We start from the raw sequence: 24,562 nt of genomic DNA on the forward strand, positions 1-24,562 counted from the left end.
CATCTCACTTGACGGTATGTGTCAGAGGAAGAACAATTGTTTGTATGCATTTGAAGTCTGATTACTGTAACATATTACTAGTCAGCGATGTATGCAATGGAGGAGGAAAGGAACTGGCCACACTACCCCATTATCTCCTGGCCTAATTGGCTCATAAGTGATCCCTTACTGGTATCACTTATGAGGTTCAGACCTGACTTCGGACAGTTGACTAAACAACAAAATAACAGTGGTTCACGAACTGCTATTGCTGGATGAAGCTAGTTGAGTCCTATTTTCTGACTGAGTGTTGGACCACAGTGTAGTATACACAGTCACGAAGCTCAGTACGTAGGAAATATGCATCCATGGATAGTTGCTAACCTCTAGGATCGCTACTGTCGCTACTATCGCCTCACCACAGACAATTCGAAATAGTACCGACAGTCTATTGTTCCTAGTACCCTCAACAACTCAAGCTTCGTGACTGTATAAACTAGACTGTGGTTGGACGGTGTAGTAGCTGATAGGAGAATGGATCCTGAGAGGAAATGTAAGAACTGTACTAGAAGAACTATAAGAACATATCAGTCGAGAATTTGCTTTAATCGCATCTGAGAAACTTGTGCGTGTTAACGGGAATTTTCTACGCAATGTCGAGAATGTTTTGGGCATAATTTCAATAATATTCTTCTAACATAGGTCGGTGTCCATTATTATCTGTTTTAAATATTAATTTATGTTTCCAGTAACAAAAGGGTTACATTGAGGGCTGTTGTTAACAGCGACTTTAGCTCACTTTTCCTGTTGCAACGTGAGGTGCAGCGTGGAAGGGAACGAAGTCTGACGGCTCTGAATCCTACTAACAGTTCTCAGCCTTTAGCCTTCGGTTTATTTTACGACACTTCATCAACTGCGATGGTTATCTAACGTCTGAGTGAAATGTAGATGATAATGTCAGCGAAATTAGTCCAGGTTCCAGCATCGAAATTTAACCAGCATTGCTTTTACTGAACTGAGGAAAAACCTGGGAAAAAACCTCAAGCAGGTAACTTGTCCCACCAGGATTTGAACCGGAGCCCATTCGTTTCACGTTCATACATGTTAACCGTTATTTCACAGCGAAGCCACCGGAGTAGCTCAGTCGGCTAAGGCGCTTGCCTGTTAAATCGAAGTTGCACTCGGGCGCGGGTTCGATTCCCGTTTGGACCGATTACCTGGTTGGGTTTTTCTGAGGTTTTCCCCAACCGTAAGGCTAATTTCAGGTAATATATGGTGAATTCTCGACTCCATCTCGCTATCACTAATCCCATCGACGCTAAATAACCTCATAGTTGATATAGCGTCGTTAAGTAACCAAGTAAAAAAAAACTTCACAATGGCGGACTACTAACCGTTTTATCTTACTATTATGTCAGATCAGTGAATTAAAATTATTATAAGAACAAACATTCATGTGGTGACGTGTTTAGAAATCTTTCAGAAAAATCATATGTTCAAAAGTGCAAGTTTATACAGGGTGGGTCAAAGAACCGGGAGATTTTTAAATATTGAAATGAAACTTTAGCTAATGTATGAAATTGACTTTTCTTATATGAAAATATAGAATACAGTATGCCATTTGCATGTAACCACTACTGTACTTCTTGAAAATGACTATTGGCATCCTCAAAGAAATATGGCTCAATAATTCCTTTGGAATAGACAGCACTACAAACGGTTATCTTCTGTGAATAGAGGGGCGCTCATGAAGCTGCCGTGGATTTTCCTGTGCATAACACTGAAAGTCATGTTTATTTATGAAGCTGTTTAAATGGAAGTGGGTTTCATCTGACATCTATAAATCATCATTTTCAATCTTATTAAAAAATCTTCCACAAAAATGACAGATTACTTAAGTCCTGGTGATTTAATTTCTGCACAATTTGGAATTTGTATGGATGAAATTGTAAACCTTTATTCAGTATTCGTCGTATATTACAGCGGCTCATGTTCAGTGCCAGAGCATATTGTCTCCGGACTGAACGCGTCGGACTATTCACTAAAGCAACTCTAACAGTCTTAATATTTTCAGGAGCACCAACAATTTTTTCTTTACCTTGAGGTTTTTTCTTTAGTGCTGAGCCTGTTTTTTCTAAATTGCGAACTCAGGTTTTAATCGCATGTGAGTGGAGAGGGCACAGGATCATGACGATGGAGTTGAAAGTGGCGGCGAAACTCCCTACAAGCAGCTTCTGCGCATTGATCCTTTAGATAACAAGATTTTACAGAAAATCCTCGTTGCTCCATGTTTAATAAATTGCAATAATCAGGCTAAACAACGACAGTGAATCTAAGCCTACCAAAATAATCCATGTACTTACTTACTTACAAATGGCTTTTAAGGAACCCGAAGGTTCATTGCCGTCCTCACATAAGCCCGCCATCGGTCCCTATCCTATGCAAGATTAATCCAGTCTCTATCATCATATCTCACCTCCCTCAAATCCATTTTAATAGTATCCTCCCATCTACGTCTCGGCCTTCCCAAAGGTCTTTTTCCCTCCGGTCTCCCAACTAACACTCTATATGCATTTCTGGATTAATCCATGTACTATCAACAACAAATTAAATTTGTCCACCTTGTATGTAATAAATTACATTGTACAACATGAAATTTGTCCTTTTATAAAAAACATGTATTTGATGTATTTTGTAGTCGCAAAAACGAATCTGCAGTTAATTTTTGTCCAACACGTGCTGTTTCTCCAAAATAAGAAGTTATTTAATGTTAGTGAAATGTTGCACCACTTCCACATTATGTGATGCAAAATGTAATTGAAAATACACTTTCCTGACAGCTACTTGGACTTCTTTCCAAAAAAAAGCCTTGGTGCTGTAAGCGATGAACACGGGGAGAGGTTTCATCACGAAATATGTACCTTCGAAAAGCGCTTCAGTGGAAGGTGGAATGCAAGTATGCTGGCTGAATATTGCTGGTCACTCATCAGAGAGATTACAGAATCTGTCTACAAACTTAAAAGATAAAAAAGACATTTTAATTTGTGAATTTTGGCAAAAAAAAAACTGTTTTATGTGCTAGTGTAACAAATTTGTGTAAATAAGTGAAGTGCGTGCACCATAAAAATGGTATGCGTTAGAAAATTTTGGTTTTTGAGAAATGAACTCAGCACCTCTCATTTAGTTAAAATTACATAGTTTCATATAAAGGACAGAAACAAAGTTTAAATTTGTTGTTCAGTGTTATTAATGAGCCTATTAAAAGGAAGGTTACCTGACTGACAGCGTCACAAATCACATTTGGACCCAGTAAGTATACGTACCGGTAGGTCTACTATCTTTCAAGAGCGAGAAATACGGATTTAGTATACCTACTTCCTTTATTACTCTAATCTTTGTCTCATATGTTTTAGAATGTCTGTTTTGTAAATGGTGTTCATTTCAATTAACTCCAGTCGGAGTTCAATGGGAGTAGCTATATTGATATCCAAACTTATACAAGGGCAGATGAACACGCATCATAGCTGCCCTGAAATCCTTTTGTAAGTTCGTTTTTTAACACAAAGCAAATACAAAACTCTTTATAAAGGAATATCCCATCCTTCAATCTCCCACCGCTCGTCTGCGTGTGGTCTACTATCACCTCGTTGACAGGTAATTGATGGAGGTTTGAGTATAGAATATCGAACACAAGGAGAGAGGATAAAATTTTTTCTTATACTTTTAAAAATCTAAAAGTGAAACTAGATTTAAAGCCTTCATTTCGAAGTCATAGTATAGGCCTATATCTGAATGGATACAAAATCTTGTCCACACCTGTGGAGTAACGCCTAGCGCGTCTGGCCGCAAAACCAGGTAGCCCGGTTCGATTCCCGGTCGAGGCAAGTTACTGTACCTGGCTGAGGTTTTTTCGGGGTTTTCCCATTTCCCTCAACCCAGCATGAGAAAATGCTGGGTAACTTTCCTTACTGGACCCCGGACTCATTTCATCAACATTATCACCTTCATCTCATTCAGACGCTAAATAACCTAAGATATTGATAAAGCGTCGTAAAATAACCTACTTTCTCTCTCCCTACAAAATCTTGCATAGAAAGACTGGGTAAATTTTAAAGCCGTGAATGCTGACATACGTTGGTGTTCGTGCAAAATGTCGTATGTTAAAATTACCAATCTTTCAGGAAAGGAAAAAAAAAAAAAACTGAATATTTTTATTGGTTTCAGATCAATTACTTTGAAACATAACATGTTTGTGATATTTTGTAATTAAATGTGAGCACAAAAAAAAGGATGTCTATAGGGGAAAAAAAAAAACTGTTTGAATTTTTTGACATGTGACATTTTGCACGAACACCAACCATATGGGTTTGTAACCACTTATCTTGTTTGACAATTTTTTTTTTTAATTTGTCATTATACGATTTAAAGATTTGGAGTAAATGTTTTTCGTGATATCGAACGCATGTGTACAACGATTTCTCGTAACTACTGGACGTATTTTGTCCATATTTAGTATCTGTAAGTTAATTTATTTCGAAATGATGCACATGAAATGTAATAATTTTAGTAAAATTTATCGGTAACAAATCTTTATATGAAAGAAAAACACAAAATGGTAGTTTACTCGAAGCCGATTATAACGACTTTTTAAATGTTTTTTATATATAAAATGAAGAGATAAATGAAGCGAAATGGACTGCATATTTTGAAACCCGATGTTTCGGAGTTAAAATAATTAGAATTAGGATTATTTATTAGGGTGAAATTAAGGCATCAGGCCTTCTCTTCCACTTCACCAAGTATATACAATTTAACCAATTTAGCTATATAAAAATGTAAATATATAGCAAGCAGATCAATTCGATTTACGATTATAAACAATATATCATTTGAGCTAATTGAAATTACAAATAGTTGAGCTATACAAAAATATGCAATACACGGCAAGAAGGTTAATTCTCAGTTTACGATTATAAACAATATATCAGTTGAGCTAATTGAAATTACAAATAGTTGAGCTATACAAAAATATGCAATACACAGCAAGAAGGTTAATTCTCAGTTTACGATTATAAACAATATATCAGTTGAGCTATACAAAAATATGCAATACACAGCAAGAAGGTTAATTCTCAGTTTACGATTATAAACAATATATCAGTTGAGCTATACAAAAATATGCAATACATAGCAAGAAGGTTAATTCTCAGTTTACTATTATAAACAAAATATCAGTTGAACCATACAAAAATATGCAATACACAGCAAAAACATTAATTCTCAATTTACGATTATAGACAATTTATCAGTTGAGCTAATTCAATTTACAAACATAATATAATATAATACATCAGTTGAGCTATACAAAAATATGAAATACACAGCAAGAAGATTAATTCTCAATTTGCGATTGTAAACAATTTATCAGTTGAGATATACATAAAATATGCAATATAATAAAGCGAACATATTAATTCAATTTACATCATACACAATTCATCAGTTGAGCTATACAAAATTATACAATAATTACACAGTAAGTAGATTAATTCAATTTACAAGCAAAACAATACATGTTGTGTAGAAGGTATGAGTATGTAGAAATTTGGTTAATTCTGTTCTGAACCTCCTCTCATGACCCTTCAAAGCTTTAAGATAATAATTAGGCAGTGCATCGAAGACCGTAATACATGAATAGTGAACTACTTTTTTATAACACTTAGATTAACGGATCTGAATTGTGCCTCGTATTTAAATTATGAATGTTTTTATTTGTACTAAATGTATCTTGGTTTTTAATATAAAACATCATTCGGGAAAGAGTGTACACACAAGGCAAAGTCAAGATTTCTAAATTTTGAAAAATATTTTTACTCATGTTCTTTTATGCACACCAGCTATTATTCTTATAGCTACTTTTTGTAAAACAAATACATAATACGAGGCGCATCCAGAAAGTAAGTTTTCCGATTTTTTCCCCTTGAAAGTAAACGTAATTAGCTGTGTCAATTGCGCATGCGTAACAGATCTATGACGTATCAATCATATGCCAGCCGGACAGATCCCGCCTGGTGCCAGTAGCGTGGCAGCAGTGGTCCGAAATGGAAGCTCTTATTCCTTCTCCCGCCGCCTGCGAGGTTCGGTCGGTGATAAAGTTCTTTAATGCACAAAGCATTGCGCCAATTGAAATTCATCGGCAGCTCTGTCAGGTCTATGGGCCGAACATCATGAGTAAGCAGATGGTGCGTCGCTGGTGTAGGCAGTTTTCCGAAGGTAGTCAAAGTGTCCATGATGAAGAGCGCAGTGGGCGACCGTCCCTCATCAATGATGATCGTGTTGAGCTGGTTCGGCAGTGCATCATGGAGAACCGTCGCTTCACGATTACGGAGCTGAGCAGCCATTTTCTGCAGATATCGCGATCCTTGTTGCATGAGATTGTCACTAAGCACTTCCTGTTCAAAAAAGTGTGTGCCAGGTGGGTGCCGAAAAACCTGACACCCGAACACAAAATGCAACGTTTAGGAGCAGCACTGACATTTCTGCAACGGTATCACGATGACGGCGACGAGTTCCTCGACATGATCGTCACGGGCGATGAGACTTGGATTTCGTACTTCACCCCGGAAACCAAGCAGCAGTCAATGCATTGGCGGCATAGTGGATCTCCAGTCAGGACGAAATTCAAACAGACGCTGTCGGTACGGAAAGTGATGTGCACGGTGTTCTGGGACAGGAAGGGCATTCTGCTCATTGACTTCCTTCCAAGAGGTGAAACAGTGAACGCTGACCGTTACTGTGAAACACTGCGAAAATTGCGACGTGCCATTCAAAACAAGAGGCGTGGAATGCTTACTGCAGGTGTTGTGCTCCTCCATGACAATGCTCGTCCACATACGGCTCGGCGCACAGCAGCTGTTTTGACGGAATTTGGCTGGGGGTTGTTTGATCAATCACCCTACAGTCCTGATCTTGCTCCCAGCGATTTTCACGTTTTCTTGCACCTCAAGAAATTCCTGTCCTCCAGTGAGCGTTTTGGCAACGACGAAGAGCTTAAGACGTCTGTCACACGCTGGTTCCATTCACAGGCGGCAGAGTTCTACGACAGAGGGATACAAAAATTGATCCCACGATACGACAAGTGTCTCAATTCTGATGGTGGCTATATTGAAAAATAAGCTGAAACATTGCTGTACCTGTTGCCAATAAATGTTTTCCTGAAAGTGTGTGTTCTTTAAAAAAAAAAAAGGGAAACTTACTTTCTGGATGCGCCTCGTATGTGTTTAGCTTCAAACGTGTTGCCTTAGAATATTAATCCATATTTCATTATTATAATGAAAGTATAGAAAGTAGAAATATAAGATTTTAAGAATGAAGATAAGGATCTTACTGCATAACAGGTAGAGCTCAATTTAGGTGCAGCCTACCTAATAATTATGTTCTTATTTATTTATTTATTTATTTATTTAACTAGCTAGCTAATAAATACAAATTAAAATTATAAAACAAAAATGTTTCTAGCCACTACCGTAAGAGCATTGGTCATGTACGGTGTGGTCTTCTATTGTGTGTTTTCCATTTCAAGTAGCCTAATTATCCAACTCTAAACCAAAAAAATTATGTTAATATATTCTTTGAGATCAATTCCGTTCCTATATTTATTATTACAAAGAAATGTCTGTATAACTAATGCCAGTATAGAGAATTTTCTAGTTTAGAGAATACCAAAATTGTCTAGAATAAGAGAAATTTAACGTAGGCCTATATTGGTTATAACGGATTTGTTTTTGTTTCTTTAGTAGAAAGACTGAAACATTTTCGTGTTGAAATTCGAAAAGTCCAGGAATACTAGAAAGAATTGTTATTAAACCTGCAGCTACTCGTATAGCTATGTCACTGGGTGTCCTTTGTTTCTCCTCTAATTACTGTTACCCAGCGCTCTTATACCAACAACTTCCTCGTGTGACTGACGCACTAATTCCCACGCAAGTTGAGTTTGGTTTGCTAGTTTTTTACCCAAGTCTTTATTTTAATCGCCTTTCCCTCCTCAGTAATTGATGAAATAGGCAAAATAACTTACATATTCGTGTATTAGATATACTCACTTATCAGCAATGGAACGGAATGGGATAATTTTCAGCAAATTGAAGAAAGCATATAATAGTACATTATGCAACGAGCCTATAATGATAGTAATTAAGAAGCGAGTATGGATGTTTATGAAACGAGCGCAAGCGAGTTTCATAATTTTAATACGAGCTTCTTAATTACCATTATAGGCGAGTTTCATACGACTTTTTATGCTCGACCATATTTCTAACTTGAAATTATTCAGATGTATACATTTTATTTGTATCTGACAAGATCGGAAGTGACCTTGTTCTAGGTCGTGAATTGTGAGATGTGCGCAGACGCGAAAGTATTGATTTCTTCCGAGGAACAATAATGTCATTGACCTTGATGTAATTCCGTTAAACTTGGTATAACCTTGATTATTGAATTCGACATTGAAAAACGAGATGACAAATTGAATTTATTTGAATATTATTTACAATTAACGCTAATTATTATAGTAACAGAACATAACCTTCTGCGACAGTATTGGATTTCCAGCCTCCGTGACTTTTCGCTAATTCTCTTTCGATTGCATATCCGAGAATAATCGATACTTGCGGTTTTATAACGGTACAAAGCTGATTTGTCATTGGCTGAACACCTGTAAGCTGAGTTGTCGTTGGCTGAAAACACCTGTACTTTAATGAGTAGGTGTACTTTAATGACATGCATTAAAGGACTGCTACCAGGTGTATAGGCCCTAATTAATACATTTCGGCATGGTCGAGCATAAAACATAATAATAGATAAGGCCTACAGTACGTAAGAAAAATGAGGCCTATCGATTATTTAAAAAGCGGTCTGTAATATGAATGAATTAATAATTATTCATCATCATCATCATCATCATCATCATCATCATCATCATCATCATGGTTTAAACCGTATTAGTTTGTACCGGTGTCAAGTATTTAAAAAACTGGTCAATCAATCGCTTCAGGCATCCCGCATTTCTCATTCCTGTTGGCTGGTTGAGGAGTATCTTTTTACGGAATGATAATAATAATAATAATAATAATAATAATAATAATAATAATAATAATAATGATTTATTTAACCTGGCAGAGTTAAGGCCATAGGGCCTTCTCTAACACTCAACCAGGAGTAAAACTGCATTACAAAAAACACTACAAATTTACAAAGTACACTACAATACGGTATTCGTCCATTTTATTTAAATGTTCTAGCCAATTTGCTCTATATTTACTTGTCTGGTGTAATATGCTAGTTATTTTTATCTCTTTCCGTATATCCTCACTTCTTTATCGACCATAAAGGATATAACCCGTCACACTTCGGAGAAACCTGATCCCAGCAGCTTCGATTCGTTTGGATTGGTCTTCCGTTAAGATCCAGTTTTCAGATCACTAGAGATGCGTGGAAATGTCCATCACTTTATAGAAATTAAGGCGAGTTTTCTTCTTGTTAATTTCAAATTTCGCCTAATGGTTCTACATACAGGGTGAGTCAGGAGGAAAGGTACATGGTTTGAGGGTTGATAATATTGGTCATTCTGAACAAAAAAGTTTATAAGAACATATGTCCTGCTTTCAACGGTTTCGGAGAAAAGTAATGGAAACGATGAGGAACGAGAAAAGTACAGGTGATAGTAAATTGAAATATTCTGACTTTATGTTCTGTTTAATTGTGTAATTTCATTACACAACATGTTCAAAAAGTCCATTTCAATTTCAATGCATTTTTCAGCTCTTGTAGACAACTACTGTGTTGCTGATCTCAGCTGATTCGGATATTCCTTTACTTGAGCACAAGCACGTAAAATGCGAGCGAGAAGTTCCTCCCTTGTTTCCAATTTGCGCTTGTAGACTTCGCTCTTAAGCCAACCCCACATCACAGGAATCCAATGGAGTAAGGTCGGGTGATCTCGGTGGCCAAGAAATGACTACCGCGACCGATTCAGCGCCCAGGATACGTTTCGTTGATCCTACTACAACCTGTCGTTTTGGTTGTGTGCGCATATGCGTGCTGATGAAGGACTGAGACTGACGCCCGTGATTTTCAAATAACTGTATGTCAGATATTGTTAAGAATAGAGCATATGTTCATATAAACATTTTTGTTCAGAATCACCAATATTATCACCTCTCACACCATGTACCTTTCCTCCTGACTCACCCTGTATATCGTTGAACTTAATTGACACGTTACCATTCTTATTATAAGAGAATTAATAAGTTAATTCTTAATGGAGAGATTTTAAATGATGTTTCCTGTTTCTTTTTAAGCAGAGTGCCAATTTTTATCCTATTAAAAATATGTTTACTAATACCCGAAATACTTTATTGTACACTTAGCGGCAAAAAGAAGGGGCCGACTCTTGGTCGATAGAAATGCTAAGTTCTATCGCGCGGTTCACTCGTGTGAACGTAACCCACTGCAAGGCATTGCTATGGTGTCTCTTCATTGAAAGTCATCCGTCTATAATGTAGTAAACCTTACGAGCAGTGTGTGGCCCAGTGGTAAAAAGTCTTCCATCCATACCAGAGGTTGTGAGTTCGCCTCCCGGTACGGTAAAATTATCATTTTTTTTTATTTTAACTTACTTAATTTATTAGTTTAAATGTGAAATGGCATTTGTTAACAAACTTCGTTATGCCTGCCTTGTAAAAATATTATTGCCCATCACCTGTGGGCTATTACTAGGTGAGACCTGGCCTGTATAAACAAACATACTTGTTTCACATCCTAAAAAACCGGACGCATATCAAACACAAATAAATAATTAAATTAACAAAAACAAACAATTTTTTAATATATTAACAAAACAAGGCCTGTGATGGGGACTAGTATCTCGTCCACAAACCACCTGCGTCAACAACTGCCCTCATTCTGCGCGGCATGGCGTCCACAAGATTATGGAACAGGTCTAAATTCTTGGCCATCTCCTCCCACGCATCTAGAACTCTGTCCCACAATTTCTCAGGTGTCCGAACGGGTGGTTGTTCTGCCTAATTAGAGCGTAGGATCATTTTGACTGCAGCCTACAAATTTTGAATCGGATTCACATCTGGTGAATTTGGAGGCCAGTCGACTGGGTCGACATCACGCCTCCTCGCAAACCATCTTTGAATCCGGTTGGCGGTGTGTATGGGATGATTATCCTGCTGGAAGAAAAGTGTTCCTACTGGATATCGTTTTCGGGCGGAAGGGATCATTACATTTGCCAAAATGTGTTCGTAGACTTCTGCCGTAAACCGCCCGTGGATGCGTTCCAGAAGTCCTGCCCATCGTATGACATCCACCCCCCAACACGCGACCCTCACGCAACCCGACTTGTTAATAATTCGTCTCACAAAGAGTTCATCGTATCGGTGGCCATTCATACATAAACTAGGGCAGTACTATCGTTGCTATTGGAGATAATTATCTCGTCGGAGAAATGACATTTCTTCAATCGAAGTCCTGTCGGAGAGTAGCATACGCAGAATGCTACTGGAGATAATTACCTGGTCGGAGAAAATGACATTTCTCCAATCGAAGTCCTGTCGGAGAGTAGCATACGCAGAATAACCTATGCGAACCAGGGCAATGAGTTATTGTTTCTGTGCCATCTTCAAGCGTAATGACGAGACAGAACGTTGCATTAACAGATAGCAGTATTGCTTGAAAGAGAGAGGGAGGTTTATTATGTATTAGAGTTGAGAACATATTCTAAGAGATATCGCCACATTATAGCTTTGCGAGACATATATGATGGCAAATTTGTAATAATAAAAAAAAAAAAGAAGATTGGGGGAGATTCGAACCTTAAGTTGTTACTACCAACTTGTTTAATAGACCAGTGCCGTAACGTCTTACGCTACTGTGACTGTTAATATCGGTTCGGCATAATACATGGTTTTCCTGTTCATATTCGCTCCGGTTGATTTTGTATTTATCAATTTTATTATTATTTCACTCTTCAAGGACCCTGATGTATCTAGAATCAGCCCGCCATTCGATTTTATTACATATTTTAGACTCTTAAACAAAATACAGCAAATTTAAATAGTTTAATTATGTGTTTTTATTTTTATTATTTATTTTATTAGGTTATTATACGACGCTGTATCAACATCTAGGTTATTTAGCGTCTGAATGATATGAAGGTAATAATGCCGGTGAAATGAGTCCGGGGTCCAGCACCGAAAGTTACCCAGCATTTGCTCGTATTGGGTTGAGGGAAAACCCCGGAAAAAACCTCAGCCAGGTAACTTGCCCCGACCGGGATTCGAACCCGGGCCACCTGGTTTCGCAGCCAGACGCGCTGACCGTTACTCCACAGGTGTGGACGAATTATGTGTTATCTGGTGAACTATGGCTTTGACGAGACGAGCATGCGCAATGTTATGTCTCTGGAACTAAGAAAAAATTGTCGGCCGGCCCATTCTTTTTGCCGCTAAATGTACATATATTATCATTCAATATGTACTAATGTAAATTATACATATATTTTAAAGGAACATTAATAAAATTAATCCTCAATTTAATAAAGGTTCATTCATTCATTTATAGTATTCTACCCAATAGGGCTTTTACTGCAAACCCAGCATTCTCCAATCTTTCTTATTTTCCGCCTTCTTATTCTCAGCATATGATTCACGTATCTTAATGTTGTCTATCGTCTGATATCCTCTTGTCTCGAACTTTTTTTCCGTTCACAATTAATTTCTTCCAGTGCATCCTTCAGTCAGTGATTCAGCCAATTCCTTTTTTTCTTCCTGATCAGTTTCAGCATTATACTTTCTTCATCCACTCTTTTAGCATAGCTTCGTTTCTTCTTCTGTCTGTCCATTTCACACGCTCCATTCTCCTCCATATCCACGTTTCAAACACTTTTAGTCGCTTCTCTTCACTTCGTTGTAATGTTCATGTTTGTGCCCCTTACAAGGTCACACTCCACACAAATCACTTTTGAAGCTGTCCACTTGTTTCACTACCTTATTTCGAATTTACAAGTTTACCTTCTTTATTTTTCTTCCGATAACCATGGTATTCGTCTTGTTTGCATTTATTTCATCCCGTGCTGCTTACAGCTGTCATTTAGCTCCAGTAGCATATCTCTTAGTATCATCTTCTCTTGTGCTAACAACGCTATATTATCAGAAAATCTTATACACTTTATTATTCTTGCTTCTACTATCACCCCTACCATGTTCTGAAAACAGTTCTTTAAATTCTACAAGTAAGCCTAGCTGTTGAATAGGGTAGGTAATAAATGGCATCCTTGTCGTACTTTTCTCCCTATTCCACTTCCCTCTGATATTTATTCTCTTATCCTGACTTTGGATTCGTTGTTTCATACAAAGATTACAGAATAGTCTCCTCGCTTTCCAATCGGCATCTATTTTCTTCAGGGTCCTCATTAGTTTGGAATGGAATGGAATTTAACTGAAGGGGTACGGATGGCCCAGCACTGCGACCTGTTGAGATCTATTGCGCTAACCCTCGATATGGAATGAGTTGCGTGCCACAGATCCCCTACGCACACCGACCTAAATCTAACCACATGACTCCCTTAATGACCGGTCCCTACAGCCGACAGAATCCATACACCATTCCTGTTTCGGCAAATTCCTCCAAGGTCCCCCTGTCGGTCCGAGGCGAAACTCCTCACCCGAGTAGGTCCGCCTCGGGTGCTCGTTGCAGGAGCCATCCAACGTCGCCTAACTACATACCACGGAGGCCGGTCGAGAGAGCCAGTAGCTCCGGGAGGCCACCTGTAGAGTGATCTGAAAAACCAGAAACGGGATGATGAGGAAAGGATGATGGGGGAGGAAAGGAAGTGGCGAAGATGAGTGGGATTCCAATCGCCTGATAAAGTTATGTGATATTCACCCATAGAAGCTAGGGAAAAACCTCACCCAGGCAACTCGTCCTGACCGGGAATCGAACCAGAGACCGCTAGGTTCGGAGTTAGATTCGCTAACCCCTCAGCCACAACGGTGGACTCCCCATTAGTTTACTCCAATGCACTCTTTCAAAAACCGCAAATATACTACACTTCTTTATTTTTCTCTAGGTGTTTTTCGCCGATTGTTCGCAGCAGTCCAGCTACATCTCTCGTATCTTTTCCCTTTCTGAAACCAAATTACTCTCCTTCAACTTTCCTTCCATCTTAGAATATAAACGTCGATTCAGTATTCGCAGGAAAATCTTCGCCGAATGCGGTATCAGGCTGATAGTCCTGAACTCACTGCATTTATTAAAGATAAGTTAACGTATAATATAAATTCCTTACAAACTCGTTATAATGGAATTCTATTTCTTATTGGTCGTTAATTTTCGAAGTGTCGCGGTCTGTTAGGTGCAAAATAAAATTATGACATCGTCTGATAAGCTGATGTGTACTGACTGGGCATACGTTGTAACAGTCTTCAATTCTTACTCCTCAGTCACTCACCGCTAACAATGATAAGGATGAGAATAAAGCGTAGATCCCTCATCTGAAAGCGTCACTCATGTAGAGAACAGACAATATTCGAAACAGAGGAGTAGCAGGGAACACTTCTTCATAAAAACACATATTTTATTAGCAAAGTTGTCAGATATTGTTTATATATGGGTAAGTTACAAGTTATTTGAAGTTACATCGACATTTTTAATACGTATAAAACTCTCGTGAATGTAGAGATTTCAGTGTCAAAAACATTGTCGCCAGAAATTTACTGATTCACTATTATTATGTCTTTTTTCTCTGGCGGAACGCGTTGGAACGGCGCTCCGGCACCTTTTTTTTTTGTGTGTTTTTCATCATGGACCCGAGAAATTGGTTAACAATCACGTTTTAACAATTTTTCTTTGAACTCGCGTCGGTCTTGAAAATCTTGAAGTTGGACGAAAAGGAAGTTAAAAACGACAAAATTCCCTCGCACTTAACAGTAATCATCCACTATAATATATTCTACACAAAGTTCCGCCACAATTTGCTCCAGAAGAAAAGCACTGATTATTATTATTATTATTATTATTATTATTATTATTATTATTATTATTATTATTTTATTTCATGCAGCATAAATGAAAAGCGTTCCTTAAATGCATTCAATAATGGGCCAATGACGTAGATGCTATCCGTAACACTTCAGTGAAACATAACCAAACAAACATACATACAAACGTGTAGACGGAAACATAAATCGATAGCGGTAGAAAGAGACGGATGCTAGTGATGAGCCTATGGATGAGGGGAATGTACAAGAAAACAGTGAGAGAGGGAGAGGGGAATTTGAAGGCGCACTGGTCCTGTTTTGGCCTGCGCACCGTGTGTTCCAGCAACCATATCCCGAAACACACAGAGTAACCGCGGAGTCGTAGAGACGGCGAGAAGTATAATGCTCAGGTGTTGAAATATTTCTCGCTTTATAAATCGAAAGAATAGTGCTTTATTGCGACTTTCGGTCCGGAATGTCAACGCTATAGACACAACCAGTGGAACTACAAGACCGAACGGTAATTGGTTGTGTTTCTGTACGTATATTTACACACGTGTGAGAGACTTGAATTAGCATGTGCTTTCATATAATGCGTCTCAATAAGAGATACATAGCTCATGGCGAAGAGACCTGTAAACCAGCGCTGGAACACTGCAGCCCATAGCTTCCTCAACAATCTAATTTTTGATCGGCTATAACTACGTCACTCGCCAATTCCGGTAAGATTTATGAACGTATTTTTCTAGACGTGTTATTTAATGGTAAGCGATTTGAGGGTTGTCACAATTGATTTTGTTGATGTGAGGGAGAAAGTGTACACGATATTACCATAGCATGCCTTTCGTGATTGTCTCCCTTGCTTGCATAAACATCTCTTTACTTTTAAAATCCCAATTAAAGGGGGTCTTAGAGCGTAATAAGGTGTGATTACTGTTATTAAATTTTGATAGTAAAATCAAATTCGAAACCCGATAATCTAGTAAATTATGGTTGTTTTAAAAACTGCTTTAGCTATTTGTAGCTTTCAGTGTTTTAAATAATTTACACAATTTTTCATGCAATATGTGATATGTTTATTGTTATTAATAGGTACCTTATTTTTTTAATCATAAGTAAAAGAAATATTGCGAATTCTTTTTATCGATATTCATAACACTAAACACTGACAGTGTTATTATTTTTATTTGATATGATATGATATGATATGATATGATATGATATGATATGATATGATATGATATGATATATTTATTCATCTATCATATATCTGTAAGACAGACGTGTTACAATTCTATACTGTCCCAGATCTGCCTTACTTTACAATTTTAATCACCTATGCCAAGTCTCACAACTAAAAAAATAAACAAAAACAAAACAAAACAAAACAAAACAAATACATAAATACACACTACAAGATCAATTTAATACACGATTACTTTTAACTTTCTCTTCCCACTTCATCTTCATTATCATTAAAAATTTGCCCAATTTATTTAACTCTCTTATATTAGTTATATTACAAATTTTCTTATATGCTACACATCTATTCATATTCAAAAATTTATTATTTATCCACTTTTTCCTTGTATTGTCTGATTCTTGACATTCTAATAATATATGGAACGCGTCTTCTCCCATGCCGCAAAGGGGGCAGATATCCTTCTCTATGGTACCCCTTCTGTTTTTCAATTTCCATATTCCTAGTCTCCACCAAGCTAAGCCCATCCTCACTTTCCTGTTATTTATTCTGACATATTCTTCTTGTTCCCATGACGTTTTAATGCTCTTATACTTACTTAATGTTCTTAATTCGTTGAGATGTTGATATAATTCCTGTCTCGTTGATATTTTTATTTATTTCGAAAAAATAATTATTACGACTATACGAATTTCATTTTGAAAACAGGATTACGTGTCGTAACACAACGCTTATAGATATTTCATAAGTGATGTTAGCGTTTCGTCGAAGTATAAATACTTCTGAGTAGTACTAAAATATATTCTTACGACCGTGTATGTTTGTAGTTACAGTAAGCTATATAGATTTTTAGTAAGTCACGCTACATTAGATAATGTCGTTGTACCTAAAAGAATTTAAAATTAACGTAAATTGGTCGTTGATGTAATCCATGTCTTTGACCGAGAAGTAACGCATTTATTTATGTCTTACATGCCAGTAAGATATACTTAATAACTTAAGAGTGTTTGATAAATTTTTACTACTTAGCTGTACTTTTTTAGAATTTGTTTAGACCTGAACATTTCAGAAATAATATTTGAATTATTTAAAAAGTTAATGTTTCTTTTAGATCACTTTGAAGATACAGTTACATTATTATTAGACTATTATGAAAATAATACAGTTGAAATTAGAAGATGAAACCGATTATAGTCTAATGTGAAGTTACAATCCTTCAAAAGAATTATGTAGACCTACCGGTATAACATTTCTAAGGTATAGAAGTTTTGAAAAGAAATAGCTAGGTATTTGTACTAACTGTTTGAGTATCACAGAGCGGATATAGATTTTCAAATTCTGTAATATAAGAAAAAAACTGATTTCTTTATATAAGAAATATAAATATCCATGTGTTTTCGCCAACGTAATACTGTTACAGAATTTTTGGTGGGTATTATTTCGTTAGCGCTTGTAAGAGAAATTGTGCTTTAACATCACATTTGAATTTTGCAGGACAATTAAGAAAATAGATTTTTCTTCAACAAAGTACGAGAAGAGAAACGAAACGAAAAACTTCATAGAATGCAAAGAATGCTTAGAAGTTCGAATTTATTTAACAATTCTTTATGTTTTACAGTTGTATTAATTTTTCGTAAGAAATTTGTTAGTGATTGTTTTCAAATTTCTCCAAAATGCAATCATATCACATAAAACAAAAATCCAGCGCCTCCAACCTGTAATATTAAAAAAAAAAATATGATTAGTTAAACTTTCAGACCGTTATGGAGTTTCTGAAACGTTCATAGGTCTACTAAATAGGCCATGAATTAACGTAGCATTTAATTCAATCGTCTCTTAGTTTGAGAAATAATTAAATGTCAGTGAGATGATGATTATAAATTAGGGATGAGAGAAAACCGGCAGTGGAGTGCACGACGCAACTTCAACACTTCGGAAGCAACGGTCGTGTGTTTGAAATCTCTCTTAGGGCATCTATGTTTGTCCACTGTTAATATGTTAATATATTTCCATACTGAAGGTTGCGCGTTGGTAGTAAATTAATCCTTGGTCACAGGAATTGCAACGTGTGTTCGTGTAGCATAAAAGTAAGGAAAAAATCAAGATTTACACTTACACCATTGCTCTTAAAAGGACTGTAGCGCCATAAAAAACATTTAAGATATTATGAATTGTTTTAAGGCCATTATTAATTAGAGAATAATAATTTTTTAACGTTTGATTGCTGAAAGTTTCCTAAAATATTTAAAGGTAATAATAATAATAATAATAATAATAATAATAATAATAATAATAATAATTAATACTTACTTATTTACAAATGGCCCTTAAGGAACCCGCAGGTTCACTGCCGCCCTCACATAAGCCCGCCATCGGTCCCTATCCTGTGCAAGATTAATCCACTCTCTATCGTCATATCCCACCTCCCTCAAATCCATTTTAATATTATCCTCCCATCTACGTCTCGGCCTCCCCAAAGGTCTTTTTCCCTCCGGCCTCCCAACTAACACTCTATATGCATTTCTGGATTCGCCCATACGTGCATGCCCCGCACATCTCAAACGTCTGGATTTAGTGTTTCTAATAATGTCAGGTGAATAGTATTTATTTTTTAGGGGTTATTTTACGACGCTGTATCAACATCTCTGGTTACTTAGCGTCTGAATGAAATGAAGGTGATAATGCCGGTGAAATGAGTCCGGGGTCCAGCACCGAAAGTGTTTCTAATAATGTCAGGTGAATAGTATTTATTTTTTAGGGGTTATTTTACGACGCTGTATCAACATCTCTGGTTACTTAGCGTCTGAATGAAATGAAGGTGATAATGCCGGTGAAATGAGTCCGGGGTCCAGCACCGAAAGTTACCCAGCATTTGCTCGTATTGGGTTGAGGGAAAACCCCGGAAAAAACCTCAACCAGGTAACTTGCCCCGACCGGGATTCGAACCCGGGCCACCTGGTTTCGCGGCCAGACGCGCTGACCGTTGCTCCACAGGTGTGGACGGTGAATAGTATAATGCATGCTAATAATAATAATAATAATAATAATAATAATTAATACTTACTTATTTACAAATGACCCTTAAGGAACCCGCAGGTTCAATGCCGCCCTCACATAAGCCCGCCATCGGTCCCTATCCTGTGCAAGATTAATGCCGTCTCTATCATCATATCCCACCTCCCTCAAATCCATTTTAATATATTCCTCCCATCTACGTCTCGGACTCCCCAAAGGTATTTTTCCCTCCGGTTTCCCAACTAACACTCTATATGAATTTCTGGATTCGCCCATATGTGCTACGTGCCCTGCCCATCTCAAACGTCTGGATTTAGTGTTTCTAATTATGTCAGGTGAAGAATACAATGCATGCAGTTCTGCGTTGTGTATCTTTCTCCATTTTCCTGTAACTTCATCCCTTTTAGACCCAAATATTTTCTTATTCCTTTGCTGTGGTCGTGCAATAGAATCAGTCCCATTCCGAGGCTTATTGCAAGGTTTCGTAACAAGGTGTTTTTTTACGGATGGGTTGTTAATCCTTCGCCGAACCCCCAAGCTGGAGGACCACCCTTATCGGTTGTCCATGACTGCTTATTAAATATATTCGCAGCTAACCTCCATATCTGGAGGCCGTCTCCTCTATCCGCAACCTGAGGACGCGCCATGCCGTGGTAATAGGGACCGACAATACATGGAATAATAATAATAATAATAATAATAATAATAATAATAATAATAATGATAATAATAATAATAATAATAATAATAATAATAATAATAATATTTGAACGCGCTCTTCTGGCACCATAGTATAATGGGTGTTTCTCTCGCAGTGACAAACGCTGATGGAATATTATTATTAAATCTAGAATATGTGACGAAAAATAGCGATTTGCGTGAATTTATGCCATTATTGTAAAATAGAAAACTTCAGTGCAAAAGTAGCTGCCGAAAATATTTATAATATTGAAGGTGGAGTAATAGTGCATATAAATATTGTAGTCTATCTTTTTGGAGAGTTTCAATTAAAGTGACACAAGCCTGACAGATAAACTCCGTTTGGGTCTGTCATGGAAAGTTGATGATGGAGTTTTGCGAACTGAAATGGAATAATAATAACAAGTATTCGAGAAGTGTCCACATTTCGGTGATTGCTCTTTGTCAATCAATTATTTCACCTAATATTTGAAAGCATCAGTTTCTGAGTAAGTGGCCTTAAAAATCCATACGAATTGGCATGCTGAATGACGAGTCAGTTACTACAAAATCCTTCAGGTGACATAATTCGAAAGAACTACATACATAGTGTACACAGAATGTTATTACGGAGATTTGAAAAAAAAAATGTTTTGGTCACAAGAATTTTATGAGTTTGAAGGTTTATTTCTATTCGAACTTATTCCCAATTGTTGGACTAAACAGTCCAACTGAACTGTTGCACTGTATTCACTGTTCAACTGAACAATATTGAACTGTACTCTCAACAATACGTTTTTATTTAATCAAAGATTGATTCTTTATAACCATGGCAACGTTCCAGTGCATTGATCACGTTTGACCCTCATGTAGAATAGAAACAGTCAGCTAGTCGCGAACTACATTGCTTACTTATTCATGTACCACGAAATTCCGCAAAATGCTTGCATTAGACCTAACTTGTTTGAAATTCCACAGATAGTAATAATATATTCCTACTACAAAAAAAGAGTAATTAGAATAAAAGTAGGTGCCAAATCTAGGGAATCGTGTAGAACTATTTTCAAAAAACTACAAATAATGCCCCTCGTATGTTATCGTGAAAACTTTGTAAACAATTCAACAGTTCATAACACAAATACGCGTCAAAAATGACTTTCATACTCCATCGGTAGTCTATCGTGCTATCAAAAAGAAGTACGTTATATGGCAGTAAAAATTTTTAATCGCGTCCTATCGATATAAAAAATGAAACTCAAAACTTAAGATTCTTCTTCTTCTTCTGCTATGGTACTACAGCCCAACTCGGGCCTTGACCTCCTCTATTCTCCTCTTCCAATCAGATCTGTCCAGTGATGTAGAACTTAAGATTACTTGGGCCAAATTAAAGAAGTACCTAATTTCTCACGCCTTCTATTCTGTAGGTGAATTCATGACATTCAACAACGCTTCATGAAATTGATACCAAAACTTTGTGTTGTACTAGTGGACTATATTTTAAACCAATGAAGCAATGTACGAATACCATGTAATGTTAATAAATACAATACAATACAATACAATACAATACAATACAATACATTAGGTCGTCTCAATATTTTTTGCTATAACTTTCCTCAATCTATTCATACGGATACCATTCAGACGCAATCCCAAATTGGCGAGATGGCGGCAGACTGCGGCCTTACAGCCACTGCTACCGGCGAGTGGCTGTTCTTCTAGTTTGATGGTTGGTTGGTTAATGGGGTTTAAAAAGGGCGCGTTAGGTACTAAGGCTATTTGCGTCCTTATCCAAAATTCTTTGAAAAACAAAAACACAAACAGTACCATAATCTAAGTGCGAACACCAATTAAAAACGATGTCACATTAAAAAGAGGTGCACAATAGTTTGATTGATATAGCCTCATTGTCTGGAAGGAGTAGTCTTTCTGAGCGAGGTTTATCTTCAATGATTAGATCATAATTTAATTGCTTAAGTCAGTTCTGTACCGTCCTACTACTAATCATCCCTTCACTTTCTACTTCACATATTTTTCACTCATGACTTTTCCAAAAGTAATAAAGCAGGAGCACTCGAATTGAGCTGTATCGTCGCATATTTCCAATGGAAAACTAAAGATAATAGGCATATTATTTCGCAAATTCTCTCTGATTGAGGTTCTGGCTGATACTCGATTTGAATTTGCTTACCGTTTTGAATATGATCCCCTCCCGATCCCTGTTTTCATGTAATTTTCGTTACGTATTGAAAACGATTTGAATACGGAAGCTGAAGTTTTGAAAGTAGTTGTGTTGATGTTAGCATGTTGGTCATCCTGTATGCCTTGACTATAGACAACGTTGCGTTTTCTAATTGGGGCGCATGAAAACTGAGTGTTAATGTACGAGTAAAATGGTAATGATGGCTTTTAAGAAAATAGGAATAGTATGTGTGTTATAACACGACTTTTCAACATACAAAATAGCGCTCGCTCTTGGTTAAAAAAAACAGAAGACAGATCAAACAAATGACGATCGTTCATGCGCTCAGCATATTGAAATCGTTTTGAATACGATATGCGTTTTCATGCAATTCAATCCGTATTGAATACGATCCGATCTCACTTTTTAGGTGTATCGACTCAGATCGTTTTGAATCCCTGTTTACATAAAGGTTTCAGTACGGTAAACGTATTCAAATCGGCTTGAATAGTCCATGAAAACGTAGTAAATACTTGCTGTAGGCAAAGCTCAAGTAATAATAATTATAATAATTTAGAAGTCTTCTCACCATTCGTGAGCTGCCGTAAGGGACAAAGACTACTTAACCATATAAATGTTTAAAAGTTCATTGAACCATTGATTTTGTTTTAGCAATGAGACTCCTACAAGTACGTAGCTGCAAATACATTTTGAGATTAGTGGAAATATATCTAGTTTTAGAGAGGTAAGTGTTACAAAAAAAGCAAAGAATGCTAATGAACTGTATGCAATGGAAGGAAGGAACTAGTCACCTTATCCCATTATCTCCTAACTTCGTTGCCTTATGATAATTTACTGGTGTCACTTATAAGCAGGGAACGGATTTATATGGACTAAAAATATATGAAATATGTAAATATATATGTAGTTATTTTTACCAAAATATGGAATTAAATATGGATTTTTACCAAAATATGGAATTAAATATGGACTTAAAATTATAAAAAAATGACTATGTACGTTAAATATTGGTACATTTTAATCAAACTAAACAAAAAATATAATGGACGTACCTTATCTTCCAATGTAGTTTCAACAAAACACAATTTTTATTGTCTGTTACCATAACAATAGGTTACAAACATTTCTTTCAAGTGCTGAAAAGTGAATCTTCTTCTATTGTCTCTGAGGATAGATTTATACTGACTAAAAGAGCGTTCGACGTCACAAGAAGTAACTGGTACATAATTCAATTTCACAATGTCTGCTGGGGATAAGTCCAAGTTAATCTTCACTGTTGATTCACCACTCATCACAGCAACAACCTTTTGTAGTTCTTCATATCCAGGGTTTTTTGAAAGTACAGTGTCCACCTTAGCTCTTACTGCATCTGCAACTTTACCTCTACCACGATTCAGTTGTTCCACAGTACTATTTATAATTTCAAAACTTTCAGATAGTGAAAGGTGCCTATTTTGGAGACTTTTGAGCGTTTTTATGATGCATGAAAATGTATGCTGAATGTGAGCTAAGTCATTCTTCACACTTATGTCACAGGTAACTGTTTTCGCAGTATCAATTGAGACTGCATCTTCAGAGTCCAATGCAAGGAGAACATTGTTAATAGAGTCTATATGTTCGGCATAATATTCAACTGCTTCTAGCCATGTACCCCATCTAGTTAAAATTGGCTTTGGTGGCAATGGAATTTCAGGGTACATTTCTTTCAACACGTTAACTCTACTGGGAGCTTTGAGAAATACTTTTTTCACTGATGAAATCAACAAATCTACTTTAGGGAAATTGTCTCTGACCACTTCTGCCACACGATGAAATGCATGCGCCACACAAGTAAAATGAGTCAATTTAGGATATACAACAGATAATGCTTGTCCAGCTTTGACCATATAAGGGGCAGCATCGCTAATAAAGAATAACACATTATCGTACATAATACCCTTTGGCCACAGGATACCCATAGCTTCGTTGAACAGTTTAACTATAGTTTTGTTATTGCACTTTTCTAGAACATCACAATGTAAAAGAATTCGTTCAGAATATTGTTCACTTAACAAACCGATAACTACATTACCAACAAGTCTACCTTCTTTGTCGGGAGTCTCATCAATGGAAACCCAAATTGAACTATCTTTAATTTCATCTCTTATCTTCTGTATTGTCTCATCGTAGATGGATGGAGCATACGTCTTCCTAAGTGTTGACTCATCCGGGATTGTATGTTGAGTATATTTTTCAAGGAATTCCCTGAAGACCTTATTCTTTAGTTTGTAGAGAGGAATATCAGCAGAGATGAGAGAACGGCACAGGTCGATGTTAAACTCAGATCTTACATTCGATGTTGTTGGTTGTGTTAAAAACAATTGTCTCTGCTTGGAATTTAGTTGTTTGTTGGCCTGATGTTTACTAGTTGTAATGTGTTGTTGCACCAGGAACTTTTGTGTA

General features: G+C 36.8%; 1 protein-coding gene across 2 annotated transcripts in view; it reads left to right on the plus strand.

Moving 5' to 3' along the window:
- The first annotated feature begins 15,611 nt into the window (after nt 1-15,611).
- LOC138696523 (synaptotagmin-12-like) overlaps nt 15,612-24,562 on the plus strand; it is a 405,788-nt gene continuing 396,837 nt past the window's right edge. For both annotated transcript variants that reach the window (XM_069821606.1, XM_069821607.1), the window contains exon 1: nt 15,612-15,745. The gene's annotated coding sequence lies outside the window, so the exon portion shown is untranslated. The remainder of the gene's footprint in view (nt 15,746-24,562) is intronic.

The sequence above is a fragment of the Periplaneta americana genome, chromosome 3 (genome assembly GCF_040183065.1).
Source record: "Periplaneta americana isolate PAMFEO1 chromosome 3, P.americana_PAMFEO1_priV1, whole genome shotgun sequence".
Lineage (NCBI taxonomy): Eukaryota > Metazoa > Arthropoda > Insecta > Blattodea > Blattidae > Periplaneta > Periplaneta americana.